Raw genomic sequence first — 7,459 nt, forward strand, 5'->3', positions numbered from 1 at the left:
AGCTTTCAGTAAGCAATCTCATTCGCATACTGTGTTCCTTTTCCCAGTATCCAAACAGTGAAGCGCAACCTGCCACCAACTTTACTTACAACAGCTCCTGTTTGTTCATTCTATTTCATATCCCTATGTATTGTTAACCCCCAGAAATTTGTAGGAGTTGACTTGTTACGGTTGTGATTCACTAATAGTGCAAGTATAATATACGACGTTTGTGGAATGCATTGTTATACATTTATGAACATTTAAACCAAATTCATAGTATTTGCGCTACTTCCAAATCTTATCAAGGTGTGAGTGAATATGCTTTTTCTCATATAGTAGTTCATCATATATATCAGCACCACCTCCATAATGTCTGAGGTTATTTTTAATATTGACTGCCAAGTCGTTACTGAAACACATGAGTAGCAGGGAATCCAGATACCGCTGGTTGCTAATGTTTTCTTCATCAACAGGATCCGAAACTTCGAGCAGGTCAGACGACAATGGATAACAATCAGTTAGTGATCGAGACTTCTGAGAAGAATCCTGCGCTACGTAAGTAACTGAACCGTAACGAACAGATGAGTGTGATGCCTTCTGGCTACATCGTCACGTCCACGCTTACTGCTTACAGCATATAATTTTCCTATTGTAGAATGATGAAAACTGCTGTCATTGTCCTCCACTGAGAGAAAAATACTTTACCAATTGGAATTCTCAGTACACATTTGCTTCAGAAATTTACATTTTAAGTTAAGAATTCAAAGCGTTTCTCTTCCTTTTCTACAAATAGTACCCCACAAAAAATACCTTTAAAAGGTCGATTAGCAAACCAAAGTCTTTTCTTTGTTAATTTAGCGTTCCTTTTATGCGAGTCACAATGTTCGCTGTTGGGTGCTCGTGAATCAACACTTGGTTATACCACGCTGTGGTTCATTCGTAACGTTTATATTCTCTGTTGACATCAGTCCGCTGATTATTTTCTAATATAAATTATTTCAGTTGTGGATCTAACAGTAATTGATTTCTTGTCACAGCCGTTATGTAACAAGTTATTTATAAGATTCAGCTATTCCCAAGACTGAATTAATCAATCGCCATCTAATGTGGAGATACTGCACCTACACCATCAGTTTCTTTACTTTTAACTTTTTTGATGTTGTCACTTGAGATTTGTTTGTTAGCAGAACGAATAAATATTCTGTCATGTTACACATGTTAATTATGTTTTAGATAAAAAAAAAATTGGCGCTGAGCACTATGGGACTTAACATCTCAGGTCATCAGTCCCCTAGAGCTTAGAACTTCTTAAAGCTAACTAACCTAAGGACATCACACACATCCATGCCCGATGCAGGATTCGAACCTGCTACCGTAGCGGTCGCGCGGTTCCAGACTTAAGCGCCTAGAACCGCTCGGCCACCAACGGCCAGCGTTTTAGATCATTTTTTAAGTTTATTCACTATCGAAAGACAATGTTTAAAAATGTTAATAACCTCATATGGGTCAACTAACCCTCTTACTAGCAGAACTCACAGAACTTTTACTTTCTTGATTTAGGGGGTCCTCCTCTGCAGCCAAGTGGACGCCAGCACGGTAGCTGTGCGTATACGGTAGTAAAAACCTCAGTGAAGGGCTCATCCATGAAATCTGAAACCTATCATGTGACATCTGTACAGAGCCACCGACGAAAAACGACGAAGCAACAGATCGGAGAAAAGTCTTCTGCGCATCTGACCCTTATGTGGATGACCAGGGTTCGACTATCGGTACGGCCACTGATTTTTCCTTGACGGAACGAATGGAACGGGGTGCGCTTAGCCTCGTGGAGGCAGCTGAGGATCTACAATAAAATGACTGGAAAGCCGACAACGGCCGGGAGCGCGGTGTGCTGACCCTGTGGTTCAAATGGTTCAAATGACTCTGAGCACTATGGGACTTAACATCTATGGGCATCAGTCCCCTAGAACTTAGAACTACTTAAACCTAACTAACCTAAGGACAGCACACAACACCCAGTCATCACGAGGCAGAGAAAATCCCCGACCCCGCCGGGAATCGAACCCGGGAACCCGGGCGTGGGAAGCGAGAACGCTGCCGCACGACCGTTGACCCTGTGCTCCGCCACACCGCATCCTCCCGATGCCACGTGGCAGAGGATGACACGGCGGTCGGTCGAAAGCTGGTGGTCTTCATGGCCTGATCGCGGAGTTTGATTTTAGATTTAGAGAAAGGAACTGAAACCAAAACTATATTGAACTTGAGAACAAGCATGCATCCATCGTCTTAATCACGTACCTATCACTGTACAAGAAGCTTTTCTACAGCTTATGTCGCGTTATCTGTAGCAATTTAAAGGAGATACGTTTTTATACAATTTTTTTATTCTTTAACAAATATTTTCAAAATGATTTAACAAATCCTTTCTAAATGACCCATACAGCTGTTTGAATATACACACATCAATGAAAGTTTTGCATCACCCAGGTCCCCAGAACTCCTGAAGATAGACGTTGACTGTGGATATTATATCACACAGTCCCTTTGACTGTTCAGAGATGTCACTAAACCCGCCCAGGCGTCTCTGAGTGAACCAAACCGGTGTTGTTCGGACATGGAGGAGATACAGAGAGACAGAAACTGTCGATGACGTGCCTCGCTTAGGCCGCCTCAGGGCTGCTACTGCAGTGGATGACCGCTACCTACTGATTATGGCTCGGAGGAACACTGACAGCAACACCGCCATGTTGAATAATGCTTTTCGTGTAGCCACAGGGAGTCGTCTTACGACTCAAACTGTGTGCAATATGCTGCATGATGCGCAACTTCATTCCCGACGTCCAATCTTTGCCCATCTTTGCAACCACGACACCACGCAGCGTGGTACAGATTGGCCCAACAACATGCCGAGAGGACCGCCCAGGACTGGCATATCGTTCTCTTCACCACTGCTACAAAAGGGGCTCAATATGGCGCCCATCAATGCAAGAGGATGTGCAGAAATCTGGACCACCACCTCTGGAGGTCTCGCTGTATGGTGGTACAACATGCAATGTGTGGTTTCCATGAGCAATAAAAAGGGCGGAAATGATGTTAATGTTTATCTCTATTCCCATTTTCTGTACAGGTTCCGGAACTCTCGAAACCGAGACGATGCAAAACATTTTTTTATGTGTGTATTTATTTTAGTCATTAGTATGTAGCAAATTTATTAATTTTTTTCTCGTCACGTTGAAAGACAATTTCACAGCATTGGGTTTAGGAACGCTATGTACCACAATGTTCTTATCAGTTAAACTTTTCCAATTAATGATTCCATGTAACTAGTCATTTTTCACAAAGCATTTTCATTTTTCAGTCTTCATTCAGTTAATACACTTGTTATTCTTCGTCTAAATAAATAATACATTTAAGTGAAACGTGTGCCGAAATGTATACAAGAACTTACTGCACTTAATATTAACGTGTAGTAAATTACAAAACTTACTAAATAGTATTTTTGATATAATTTCTCTCATATACAAGTGGTATGTGTATGTAAATTACCTAAGTAACCATGGTTTTTTGAGCACACATACTTCCATAGTTGCTGTAGAGGTGAGTCCGTACCAGAAGCGCAAAATTCGTAGGAAGTGTTTAACATAGTTTCCCATACCACCTGAAAAATGACGTCGATTCTGTGAAAAATAAACAAATACATTATTAATTCCATCATAGCCTCTTTATTAATATGGAATGCATTATTTTTCATCTTATTTTCGTGTGCAAAATCAGTATAAAATGACCAGCCTTCACAAGTTCTGTGAAAAGTAAACAAATACCATTATTAATTCCAGCATAGCCTCATTATTAACATGGAATGCATTATTTTTCATCTTATTATCGTGCGCAAAATCAGTATAAAATGGCCAGCCTTCACAGGTTCTGCCGTTGGAGTCTAGTAAATTATTGTTTCATTGTTGGTGCTCCCCAATTACACAAAGGTGCGTGTGCCTCCAGTGGTTCAAAAATGGTTCAAATGGCTCTGAGCGCTATGAGACAACTTCTGAGGTCATCAGTCCCCTAGAACTTAGAACTACTTAAACCTAACTAACCAAAGCCATCACACACATCCATGCCCGAGGCAGGATTCGAACCTGCGACCGTAGCAGCAGCGCGGTTCCAGACTGTTGTGCCTAGAATCGCTCGACCAATAGCGGCCGGCGCCTCCCGTGGAATCAACAATATTTGTCAATGCGCAAATGAAGTCTTGAATCACAGGACGAGAGCTGGTACAAATACAGGGTGAACATTGACAAAAACGACGAACTGCAGGACGGATTCCTGACTGGAAATGGAGGTAAAAAGGTCCTATGAACATGCGTCCGGAAATACATCGTTGTCACGGTACCCAGCGCTGACGAATGAAAGTCCCTCTGACCACGAGCTTGTGTTCCTTGTGTGTTGCATGCTGTGTGATTGGCGCAGTATTCCGTACGCAACAGAATGGTCCGTTATTCATGCAGGGAACAAGCCGATATGCTATTTGTATACGGCCAAGCAGCCTGAAACTGGCGAGACGCAGCAATGCTATATCAAAACAAATAACCTTATAGGTACCAACTACATCACATAACATCTCAAGCCCTTTAGGGCTTTTAGTGATCATTGGTCCTTTCAGACCGACAAATGTGCGGGGAGGCGGTGGACTGTGCGTACACCAGACTTGGAGGATCGGGAGATTTGGAGGATCGCGTTCTATGTCTGTGACGCTATTCGGGGAGAGGCCGGAACGCGCGAAATAATGCAGCAGTCCATGATGCGATGTTTGAACGTGTGCATTGCATGCTGTGAAGAATACTTTGTACATTTATTGTGGTGTGCATGCGATGCAGCTGTTTGTATTGTGCTCCGGGGCGATTTGTTTTCGTTGCACGCACACCGTCCATTTCTGGACACGTGTTCATAGGACTTTTTTCCTCCATGTGCAGTCAGGAATCAGTCCCTGTAGTTTGTCGGTTTTATTAATGTTCACCCTGTATAATTCAAATGGCTCATATGAAAAAGAGACAGATAATTTCAAGCAATTTTATTGTGGAACCGAAAGAGTCTCTTGTGTTACAACAGAATCCACCATTATTATGTGAAAATTTTGCGTATTATGGACGAAGAGTTTTACCTCCGAAGCTATCGATTGTATGTAGCTCCACTGCTTGCAATAAATTGTAGACTGATAAAAAGAACAAATAACTCAAATGAATCACATTACTCTATGTCCCGGAAGAATGTCCCGTAGCTACACGTGATAGCAACAATACGGAAACTAATCACCGTACGAGTACCGAAGTTGGTACCATTAACGTCTAGAGTATGGGGTGCATGATTTCCATGCCCCACAGCGCCACCGTCCACTTCCAACCATGGCTACAAGCTGTCGTGATCAGTGTCACACACCTGACCAGTCCCCAGTGCACTTGCTGATATGTCAACATGAGACTGGACAAAAGAGCAGGGCATTATTGTTGAAGCTCTATTATCAAAAAACAGTAATGCTGCAGTTGCACTTCGTGAATATCTTCGGCTGAAAGCATTATGGAAGGGTCCTCTTTGTCCATCTGCTGTGCAGAGCATGATGAAGAAGTTCGAATCAACTGGAGAACTGGCCGTCGCTCCGGGAAGAGGCCGTCGACTGGTTGTACCACAGGTGGTTGATGAAATCGCTGTTGCTATGGCAGACAACGCTGCGCGCAATTCCCGATCGTCAGGCATGCGTGTGCTATGTCACGGCAATGGAGCATCCCGTGGTCCATTGTACGGAAGGTGCTCCGAACCATTCTCAAATGGTATCCGTACAAGGTCTATATCATACATCAGCTTGCACCACAGAGCGCACAACGGCGTATTGTCTTCGCTCATCACTTTCTCACAAGGACTGAAGTTGACGAGGCCTGGGCCTGGATTATCCTATGGACAGAGGAAGCCCATTTTTCTCTGACGGGTGAGGTGAACACACAGAATTGCTGAGTGTGGGGGTTCTCACCTCCAGTCACTGTCCATGAAGTTCCTCTGTATGGTGAACGTGTCACCGTATGGTGTGGCTTCATGGCTACGTTCAGCATTGGCCCATTCTTTTTCGAAGAAGTTGGCACTCAAGCACCAAAGACTTGCAGTGTGACTGGCCAGCGCTACTGCGATATTCTTCGCCAGCATCTCATACCCGCCATACAGGAGAGTTTTCATGCAAGATGGAGAGCCACTGCACATCACTCGTGAAGTTCACTTGCTTTTCCGAAACACATCTGGAAACGATCGTATCCAGATGCTTGGGCGGCACGATCACCTGATCTCGCTCCCTGTGATTTGATTGTGGAGCTACCTGAAGGAAAGGGTTTACCAGGAGAATATTCACACGTGTGCTGATCTGAAGCGCAGCATATCAAGAGAGGTAGCCCTCATACCTACGGACATGCTTCGGTCTGCTGTGCAGAATACAAGCCTGCACTTTCAGACTCTTCTGGACACTGATGGGCGCCATATTGAGCCCCTTTTGTAGCAGTAGTGGTACTGGTATATAATGGTATGACGTACCGTAGCAGCACATTAAAACTGTCTCAGCTGAATTGATTCTGGATCATTTCTCTTCCCCATGTCCTTGACATTAATGCTACGAAGTTTGGTAACCATATGACAATTAGTTTCCGTGTTATACGTGTTAAACAGGGAAAGTTTAATTATAACCACTCATTATATATCCATGATACTCTGCTCTTTCCTGAATGAGATTTCCAACGCTGCAGAAAGACTCGCAAAAGCTTTATCGGGAGGTGATGGCTATCTTCTTCTGGATCAACATCCACACCATGACCATGAAAACCACTGTGAAATGCATGCTATTGTGTACTGCCTATTCTACCAGCTATTAGGGTGTACTCCCCCTACACTCACGTGTGGAGCGCAATAAAAATGGTTGTTAAAAGCCTCTGTGCGCGCCGTAATTAATCTAAACCCGTCTTCGCATTACTGCAACAACGATACGCAGGGATTCGTAATATATATACCGGGTGATCAAAAAGTCAGTATAAATTTGAAAACTTAATAAACCACGAAATAATGTAGATAGAGAGGTAAAGATTGACGCACATGCGTGAAATGACATGGGGTTTTATTAGAGCCAAAAAAAAAAAACAAAGTTCACAAAATGTCCGACAGATAGCGATGGACAACAAAAGTCAGTGACTGCGCATGACAGTCGTGTATAAAAGGAGCTGTTATGAGAGAGACAATCAGATGCGCCAGCAGTCGCAACATGTTGATGTTACCTGAAAAGACGCTTTTAGTGAAGCTGTATTATCAGAATGGGGAATGTGCTAGTTCAGCGTTACGATCCTACCGCCATAGGAAGGGGATTCGAACGGGTAAAGGTCCGTTGACAAATGCAGCTGTGGCGAGAATGATTTCGAAGTTCGAAGCCACCGGTTGTTTAGACGATAAACCCCGT

The sequence above is a fragment of the Schistocerca serialis genome, chromosome 1 (assembly GCF_023864345.2).
Source record: "Schistocerca serialis cubense isolate TAMUIC-IGC-003099 chromosome 1, iqSchSeri2.2, whole genome shotgun sequence".
Classification (NCBI taxonomy): Eukaryota; Metazoa; Arthropoda; class Insecta; order Orthoptera; family Acrididae; genus Schistocerca; species Schistocerca serialis.